The sequence below is a fragment of the Schistocerca americana genome, chromosome 1 (genome assembly GCF_021461395.2).
Source record: "Schistocerca americana isolate TAMUIC-IGC-003095 chromosome 1, iqSchAmer2.1, whole genome shotgun sequence".
NCBI lineage: Eukaryota > Metazoa > Arthropoda > Insecta > Orthoptera > Acrididae > Schistocerca > Schistocerca americana.
Genome location: NC_060119.1, coordinates 900,899,333 through 900,909,840, shown reverse-complemented (window position 1 = coordinate 900,909,840; position 10,508 = coordinate 900,899,333). Strand labels below are relative to the sequence as shown.

At 42.6% G+C, this 10,508-nt stretch overlaps 1 pseudogene; it reads left to right on the top strand.

The window, feature by feature from the left end:
- The first annotated feature begins 4,356 nt into the window (after positions 1-4,356).
- LOC124557481 lies at positions 4,357-4,474 on the top strand (annotated as a pseudogene).
- The last annotated feature ends 6,034 nt before the right edge of the window (positions 4,475-10,508 follow it).

Here is a 10,508-nt window from a genome sequence, read left to right as displayed (position 1 = left end):
GATAGACTGAAGTATGCCATTGTTATACCACTGCATAAAAAAGGGGATACGTCTGATGTCAACAACTACCGCCCAATCTCTCTTCTGACTGCCTTATCCAAAATTCTTGAAAAAGTCATGTATTGTGGAGTAGCTTCACACCTTTGTAAAAATAAAGTTTTAACAAAATGTCAGTTTGATTTCCAGAAGGATTTTTCAACGGAAAATGCTATATATACTTTCACTAATGAAATATTAAGTGCTCTGAGTAACCGGAAGTCACCCATTGGGATTTTTTGTGATCTATCAAAGGCTTTTGATTGTGTAAATCATGGAATACTTCTAGATAAGCTCATGTATTGTGGTATGAATGGGACAGTGCTCAAATGGTTTAAATCATACCTAACTGGAAGAGTGCAGAAAGTTGAAATAAACAGTTCACATAATATGCGAAAAACTGGTGATTTCTCAAACTGGGGAACAATCAAGAATGGGGTGCCACAAGGTTTGGTCTTGGGTCCTCTGCTGTTCTTAATGACTTGCCATTCTATATTCAAGAAGATGCAAAGCTGGTACACCCGACAGACAAGAATTAACTGGTGAAACTGTAAATGATGTTTTTCAGAAAATCATTAAGTGGTTAAAATGGTTCAAATGGCTCTGAGCACTATGGGACTTAACATCTGAGGTCATCAGTCCCCTAGAACTTAGAACTACTTAAACCTAACTAACCTAAGGACATCACACACATCCATGCCCACGGCAGGATTCGAACCTGCGACCGCGCCTAGAACCGCTCGGCCTCATTAAGTGGTTCTCTGCAAATGGGCTCTCATTAAACTTTGACAAAACACAGTATATACAGTTCCACACAGTAAATGGAATGACCCCATTAATAAACATATACTTCGATCAGAAATCGGTAGCTAAGGTAGAATATTCAAAATTTCTAGGTGTATGCATTGATGAGGGATTGAACTGGAAAAAAACACTGAGGATCTGCTGAAACGTTGAGTTCAGCTATTTATGCTATTAGGGTCATTGCAAATTTTGGCAATATACATCTCAGTAAATTAGCTTACCACGCCTATTTTCATTCTCTGCTTTCATATGGCATCATACTCTGGGGTAACTCATTATTGAATAAAAGAGTGTTCATTGCACAAAAGCGTGTAATCAGAATAATTGCTGGAGCTCATCCAAGATCATCCTGCAGACACTTATTTAAAGAGCTAGAAATCTTCACTGTAGCCTCACAATATATATATTCTCTTATGAAATTTGTTATTAACAATCCGAACGAATTCAGAAGTAATAGCAGTGTACATGGCTACAACACTAGGAGAAAGGATGATCTTCACTATTCAAGGTTAAATCTAACTTTGGCTCAGAAGGGGGTAAATTATGCTGTCACAAAAGTCTTTCGTCACTTACCTAATAGCATCAAAAGTCTGACAGATAGCCATATAGCATTTGAAAGGAAATTAAAAGAATTTCTTAATGGCAACTCCTTCTACTCATTAGATGATTTTTTGGATATAGTAAGTGGGTAATTTCCCAACCTCAAAAAAAAAAAAATTGTGTCATGTAATATTTTGTGTAATATAATATCTTGTATAGACACCTCTTATTAACATGACACGTTCCACATCATTACGAAGTGTCGTATTCATGATCTATGGAACAAGTACTAATATAATCTAATCTGTAACCCCATTTTTTCAGTCAGTGTAGTAGTAGTTCGTCGACACCGAGGACAATCAACAACCGAAGAAATAAAAGCAGGTGGGAACGCCACAAAGTGAGGAAATATGTGTAAGGGGAGGTGTGATGTCCTTTCCGTGGTGTGACACGTCCATGGCGGCGTTGGGCAGAATTGTGGCGAAGGGTGGTGGCAGTGTGATGTCATAGCCCATGTTACACCTCAAATGAACTTCTGAGCTCTGTCCGCAAAAAAGCGAAACCTTGTTTTTTGCGTAGTTTATATAGTTTTCCATTTTAGCCAGATATCTTTCATCAATTCAAGATGTTTAGCTGAACCTTACCACCAGTTTTCCCTTTCTCGTTTCAGAAAGTCTCAAATGTCACCATATCTGTTCTGAAGATGTTTCGGTTTTGTGTGTCTTATGGTTGTAGCCCATATCCTCTAGATTTGTTTTGACGTCGTTGAAACACGGTATTTTAGTTTCTATTTCGAGTCAATGAAATACGCGTTGCATCGATTTTGACTAATTGTTTATTCGTATGTGGTCATAAAAACGAACTCTACATTTGACGATTATGTCCTCATTTATTTTTTCTACTTTAGTATAAATTTTTGGTTTGGACTTTTTAAGTCGATTCCCTCTTTATAATTTAGACTCAGTATATAAAGTAAGATCCTTCTCCCTTCTCATTCTAACTCTTCTAATACACCTCTCTCAGAGAGGCTAATACAATCAGGTCTATAGAAACACTGTTTGTTAACACAGCTATAACTGCCCCGCCTTGCGCGCAGTCTGAAGCTCGCTGGCGGCTGTTTTCGCGACCTCAGGGCCTGCGGGGAGGTGTTTCGCGGAACGTGATTCACTACGAAACTAACTGGTAGTCATGGCCGACTTATGCGGTCGCGATCAAGTTTTCCTCATTGTGTTGCCAAAGCAGTAGTGATGTATTTAGCTGTTCATATGAATAGGCATGATACCACGACATTATCGGCAATGTAGTGGACTTCTGTACCGTTTAGTATTCTGCTTACTAGCTACGGTCAGATAAGTGTTTGTTCAGTTCTCACGGTGTATGAAGCTTTCGCTTGTCCTTTTGTTGTCTGTTTATGCCCTCTGCCTTAAGATTTTGCTTATTTGAGGAAGCTGTCCATTGGCGGCACAGTATGCGGCAGAAAGTGGAAGTATTTTGAGTTGCTCTATGCGCTGTCACATCATCTGTAAACTTTCTTTGAAATGTGCAAGTACTGATCAGCCCCGGTTTGGTTCTATCAGCACCAGATTAGTGTTGTTGCTGGCGACTGGAAACCCATAAGCAATTGTCGGGATACTTCTCTAGGGATAGTAAAAGACAGGGGTAAAGGTTCCACTGTGACGTGCGAGTAGCGATTAGGTATACTGTACATGCATCACGTATGCATTGCTAGTCCAACCGTTAGATTTAGTCCTGCTGTCGGTTCCCGCGAAGCTGTAGTCAGAGCCGGTGTGTAGTAAATGGCAATGGCATATTCGTATGTGTTCCTCCTTTACCAGGGAACGCGTGTTCGGGAATCGGTGACAGCCCTACTGGGAGTGGTTCCACTGTGAACTGCGGTCAATAATGAAACACATATGTGTAGCATGTGTTTACTAGTTTAACAACATGAAAGATAATAATGTATAATTTGGCTGTCTCTGGTGTTGTGTTATGTCGTGTGAAGACGGTTTAGCTGCTGTTTGAAATCTGATTCTCTGTCTCATCGAGGACACGAGTCGTGTTTACCGATGAGGAAATAGTTGGTACGTTTCCGAGAGGATGCCCGGAAGACATCGCGTGTGTGGTCTGTGCGCAGTATCAGTCAGTAACATGAGCCAACAGGTGCCACTCTTCGTTAGATACCCACTTAGTGACGTGATCTATGAACATGTTGTTTTGCTAGCTGTCTGACACTGCATTACATCTGTCTGGTTGTGTTTTAGTTTGCTACTATCTCGCTGTTCCTCCTTGTACTTACGTCGGCGTGTTTAATGGCGTCACCGTCGTGTTTCCTTGTAAGCGTTTCATGTGTTCCTGTTGTAATTTCTGGACGACTTGGCCGGCTGGTGTGGCCAAGCAGTTCAAGGCGCTTCAGTCTGGAACCGCACGACCGCTACGGTCGCAGGTTCGAATCCTGCCTCGGGCATCGATGTGTGTGATGTCCATAGGTTAGTTAGGTTTAATTAGTTCTAAGTTCTAGGTGACTGATGACCTCAGATGTTGAGTCCCGTAGTGCTAAGAGCCATTTGAACCATTTTTTGGATGACTTGTCTCTGGCATGTGGTCTGAGAATTTTTGTTGTGCATTTTGAGTGCTTTTAAAGATGCGAGGGCCTTGAGGTTCGTATGAATATGTTTTATGCTTGTCCATGTTGTTTGTTATGGGCGCTATTTAGTTGACCTCGTATAGTGCTAAGAAACAACGGATGTATGTTCTTACCGTCGTCCACTTCTCTGAGCGGCGGTTCTTAAGTATTTTCTTTAGGTAATACAGCAACAATTACGCTCACTTGGTGGTGCTTGAGTAGCCTGAGGTGTACCTTACTGTTTTAATACATTTGATTTTAAGTTTTGGTTATCGACTTTTTAGTTTAAAAGGGTTTAGAAACCCACCTTGAACTGAGGCCTGGTTTAAGTTACGGCTAGGGCTGTGAGAGCGGGCAACGGCCTTGCCGTAGTGGATACACCGGTTCCCGTCAGATCACCGAAGTTAAGCGCTGTCAGGCGTGGACGGCACTTGGATGGGTGACCATCTGGGCCGCCATGTGCTGTTGCCATTTTTCGGGGGTTCAGACAGCCTCGTGATGCTAATTGAGGAGCTACTCGACCGAATAGTAGCGGCTCTGGTCAAAGAAAACCATCGTAACGACCGGGAGAGCGGTGTGCTGACCACACGCCCCTCCTATCCACATCCTCATCTGAGGATGACACGGCGGTCGGATGGTCCCGATGGGCCACTTGTGGTCTGATGACGGAGTGCTGTGAGAGCAGTCGTAGTTTTTTGTAAGAGGCTGTTCGCATAGTGTTATGTAACAATACGAAATGGAATGCAAAATAATAAATATAAAAGAAGAACTTGTTAAGGTTTCTCGATTAAATTTTATGCCAACACTTTCGTAATTTTTGCCTCTTAGGTTTTATTTAAATATAATCAAACAGTGGTGTTGTGCCTTGCAGTGTGACCTAGTTACTTATTCAGTTCTCCGTTACGGAGCAAGAAAGTTCCGTTTTCTCTGCATCTTTCTCTTTCAGCAGCCAATTGGGTGCGTACCATAGTTGCCACCCATACCGCGTCAGTGCGCCAGTTCGGATCAGCGTTTCCAGCACCTCGGTCAATGAAAGGAATTGGGCGTCTAAATGTTCGCCGTATCCAACAAACGGTTGATACGCTTTTAGAGGGGAAAAAAATCAAATTAAAATAAGTGAAAAGAAACCTTACAATGAATATTTGTCAGCCCTGAACATCCCACTCAGCTCTCAACTTTCCGTCACACGCCCTCTGCTCGTTTTATGGAAAAGTACTTTCAGTTATAAATGTTTCTTGTAGACTCGAAAACGGGACTAATAGCGTACTTGCAATTTGAACAGCAGTGCGACTGATCATTGTTCACTTACTCAAAGCATTGTCAGACTTTATATGACAGTATAAGCAAAAATTCTACGACTAACCGGGAACTCACCCTAAAATCTTGATTTCGCAATCTTCTCACCTCACACTCAACCAAAAACTTGCCATGGCTCCCCTTTTCCTGGAGCCGAATCGAGACACACCATCTGAGGACTCACCTGAATTACTGCTGGTCTATGTCTTGAGTTAACTTGTTTCCTAATTACATCACGTAGTTATAACAGTCGCAAAACCATGAATATTTGTAGTCAGTGCGTACCCTGTACTTTTAGTCCAGAAGCTCTCGTGTTACCTACGTGTTTGGCTATAAAAATGTGGCCTACCGTTTTAACAGTGGGCTGTGCTGAAGCCATCACAGAACTACGCCGAAAGACACGTCGGCGATGAAGTTGCTGTTTGGGTAAAGCAATTACTGGTACTACAGTCAGAGATGGTCTTAGTATGATCTCGGTGACTTACATACCACCAAATTTGTTATTCCTTGTCCTTCGCAGATGTAGCGCCTGTTAGCTGAAAAGACTGTACGTTGCATATAGTTGACTGATTTGTGGGTTATCGTTCAGTCGTCCTGAATAACACACTACTTCACAAAAAAAGTTAATCATCCAGAAAGGGAGAATGAAATGAAATGAAACTTCATGGGCACAGAGAATACGTTATGTTACTTCAGCAATTGAAAAGAATCATGTCAGATTTATAAAGAACGTGGCAGTATGAGGTCACTTTCCGGTATAAATTTGCACAACCTCTGCTCTGGATGCACCCACAGATTCGGTTAGGAAGGGTTACGTAAAATAGTTACATCCTCCTCAGAGGTAAGCCAACCAACAATTGTTGTAGCAACTCCTTGATATTTTGGATACTGGCAATGAGACGGAGTTTACGTAAGTTCTGCTCCCACGTACGTCCCATCTGGGATAGATTTGGTGATCCTGCTACCCACGGGAGTACCTCGCATCACGCAGACAGTTCACAGACACACATGCCATGTGTGGACGTGTATTGTTGTTGTTGTTGTTGTGGTGGTGGTCTTCAGTCCTGAGACTGGTTTGATGCAGCTCTCCATGCTACTCCATCCTGTGCAAGCTTCATCATCTCCCAGTACCTACTGCAGCCTACATCCTTCTGAATCTGCTTAGTGTATTCATCTCTTGGTCTCCCTCTTCGATTTTTACCCTCCACGCTGCCCTCCAATACTACATTGGTGATCCCTCGATGTCTCAGAATATGCCCTACCAACTGAACCCTTCTTCTAGTCAAGTTGTGCCACAAATTTTTATTCTCTCTAATTCTATTCAATACCTCCTCATTCGTTATGTGATCTACCCATCTAATCTTCAGCATTCTTCTGTAGCACCACATTTCGAAAGCTTCTATTCTCTTCTTGTCCAAACTACTTATCGTCCACGTTTCACTTCCATACATGGCTACACTCCATACAAATACTTCCAGAAACGACTTCCTGACATTTAAATCTATACTCGATGTTAAGAAATTTTTCTTCTTCAGAAACGCTTTCCTTGCCATTGCCAATCTACGTTTTATATCGTCTCTACTTCGACCATCATCAGTTATTTTGCTCTCCAAATAGCAAAACTCATATACTACTTTAAGTGTCTCATTTCTTAATCTATTTCCCTCAGCATCACCCGACTTAATTCGACTACATTCCATTATCCTCGTTTTGATTTTGTTGATGTTCATCTTATACCCTCCTTTCAAGACACTGTCCATTCCGTTCAACTGCTCTTCCAAGTCCTTTCCTGTCTCTGAGAGAATTACAACGTCATTAACGAACCTCAAAGTTTTTATTTCTTCTCAATGGATTTTAATACCTACTCCGTATTTTTCTTTTCTTTCCTTTACTGCTTGCTCAATATACAGATTGAATAACATTGGGAACAGGCTACAACCCTGTCTCACTCCCTTCCCAACCACTGCTTCCCTTTCGTGTCCCTCGACTCTTATAACTGCCATCTGCTTTCTGTACAAATTGTAAATAGCCTTTCGCTCCCTGTATTTTACCCCTGCCACCGTCAGAATTTGAAAGAGAGTATTCCAATCAACATTGTCGAAAGCTTTCTCTAAGTCTACAAATGCTAGAAACGTAGGTTTGCCTTTCCTTAGTCTTTCTTCTAAGATAAGTCGTAGGGTCAGTATTGCCTCACGTGTTCCAACATTTCTACGGAATCCAAACTGATCTACCCTGAGGTCGGCTTCTATCAGTTTTTCCATTCGTCTGTAAATAATTCGCGTTAGTATTTTGCAGCTGTGACTTATTAAACTAATAGTTCGGTAATTTTCACATCTGTCAACACTCGCTAATCATATTGTAAAGCTGCATGCCCTCGGGAAAAATTACGGCTGTAGTTTCCCCTTGCTTTCAGCCGTTCGCAGTATCAGAACAGCAAGGCCATTTTGGTTAGTGTTACAAGGCCAGATCAGTCAATAATCCTGACTGTTGTCCCTGCGACTACTGAAAAGGCTGCTGCCCCTCTCCAGGTACCACACGTTTGTCTGGCCTCTCAACAGATACCCCTCCGTTGTGGTTGCACCTACGGTACGGCTATCTGTATCGTTGAGGCACGCAAGCCTCCCCACCAACGGCAAGGCCCATGGTTCACGGGGGGGGGGGGGGGACGGGGGGGGGGACGTGTATTATCCTATTGAAAAGAAGATGGGTTTCTAACCCCTTTTAAACTGTCATATAAGAGGTAACTTATGACGAGGTAGGATGTACGTAACGTATCGTTGTGCTGACACAAACCCCTAAATTACCACGAGCCATGACTTTATTTCATACCTGAGGGTACCCCACGAATGTGTAAAAACAGGTAGACAGCTGCATAAGGTAAAACTGGAAGTTCGACGAGTTGCCTAATTAAAATAGTTGCATAGATGAATGAGGAATGAGTGGATGTAGACTCTGACAGATAAGGGTATCATGGGAACGTATCATTTAAAGGTAATGTGTAGGAGGGGGTTTGGGTGGGTGGGCATATGGGGGAAGAGTGGTGAGGGATACGGTTCCAAACCAAGACTTAAGAATTGGGTGGAGAGAAATGGAGGGGAAGGGAACCCTGACAAGGGGAGGGTGGTAAGGATATCTTAGATCAGGTAGAGTAGATATGCAGGGTGTTACAAAAAAGTACGGCCAAACTTTCAGGAAACATTCCTCAAACACAAATAAAGAAAAGATGATATGTGGACACGTGTCCGGAAACTCTTAATTTCCATGTTAGAGCTCATTTTAGTTTCGTCAGTATGTACTGTACTTCCTCGATTCACCGCCAGTTGGCCCAATTTAAGGAAGGTAATGTTGACTTCGGTGCTTGTGTTGACATGCAACCCATTGCTCTACAGTACTAGCATTGTCTACTCAACCCCAGTACCAAATGTAGAGACTCTTCGTGCTCGTATTGTGAACGGCTGTGATACTATACGCCATTCTCCAGGGCTGCATCAGCGCATCAGGGATTCCATGCGACGGAGGGTGGATGCATGTATCCTCGCTAACGGAGGACATTTTGAACATTTCCTGTAACAAAGTGTTTGAAGTCACGCTGGTACGTTCTGTTGCTGTGTGTTTCCATTCCATGATTAATGTGATTTGAAGAGAAGTAATAAAATGAGCTCTAACATGGAAAGTAAGTGTTTCTGGACACATGTCCACATAACATATTTTCTTTCTTTGTGTGTGACGAATGTTTCCTGAAAGTTTGGCCGTACCTTTTTGTAACACCCTGTATGTTAGGATACATTTCAAAGTTGGGTAAGTGAAGGCAATTAAAGTTTCATTGGGAGAGGATGTGGAAGGTGTGGAGGTCTTGTACTGGTGGAATGTTGTGGCAGAGATGCCACAAAGTACCAGGATCAGAGAGCATGGAGGAAACTAGGGAGTTTACAGGTAATGTAGAATATTTGGAGGTGTTCAAGATGGAGGAATAGGCTGGAGAATTTAAGTTGGTAGAGGATGCAGGTGAGGGCGGAGGGGTGTGTAAGTGAACCTGAAAGGCTAGGTGGAATGCATGGCGTTTGAGTATCTGTATGACATGATAAAAGGACAGAGCAGCAGAAGCCCTTGCCGCATTGGCATAGCAGAGGATGGGTCAGATCAGGGCTTTACAGGCGTGGAAGCTTGGGGAAGATGCAATCCCCCACGTTCACTTGGTTAGGAGATTTAGTAATTTTAGTCTATTGTAGGCTTTCTGTTGAATGGTTAGTAGAAGGAACTTCTACGTTAGTCGGTCATCAAGTGTTAGCCCGAGGTATTTTAGCATGTCAGTTATATGGATAGGACATTTATAAATGGTTATGTAAAAGTCGTGGGGGCGGAAGTTGAAGGTGGTTCAGCCGATAATTATTGCCTGGGTTTTGGTAGGGTTGATTTTGAGGAACTACTGGTTGCAGGAGGTTAAATGACTGAGATGGAGCTGGAGGGATAGTTGGAATTTCTGGAGAGTATGGTAAAGGGCGAGGAAGGCTATGTCATTGGCATACTGGAGGAGATGAACAAGATGAGGGGGCTTTGGCACATGGACAGTGTAGAGGAAACACATGAGAGATGATAAGACAAAATCTTGGGGCGTGCCTGCAGTGGTATAGAAAATACAGGAATTGGTGTTGTTGAGGGTGACATAAAATGGGCAAGTGCCTAAGTATGGAGCTTAAAGAGGAACCTGGAATGATGGAAATGATCATATCTCAGGATATAAGGAGACAAAAATGTCGGATTTGTGGTTGTTGATTTGGAGGCATAGGACATGAGTAAGATACAGGAGTTGGTCATCGGAGGAAAATTTGGGACAGAAGCCCCAATGATGGACAGGAATGGGTGGGTGTTGTTGTAGGTAATTATGGACCTGTCAGGATAGGTTGGTCTCAAAGACATAGCTAAATGCAGTGCTGAGGAGGTGTCAATGATAAGTTTATTAGGTTTGAGGAAGAGGAAGATTCAAGAGGTTTTCCACAACTCAGGATAGAAACCTGTGTGTAGGATTATACACACATCAAAAAAAGTTTTTCATCACCCTGGTTCCCAGAACTCCTGAAGATAAATGTTCACTGTTGATATTGTATCACAGACACAGTCCCTTTGACTGTTCAGAGATGTCACTAAACCCGCCCATAGATGTAAACAACCATGTATGAACAGCGCCTATTAGACGGAGGGGGTCAGACAG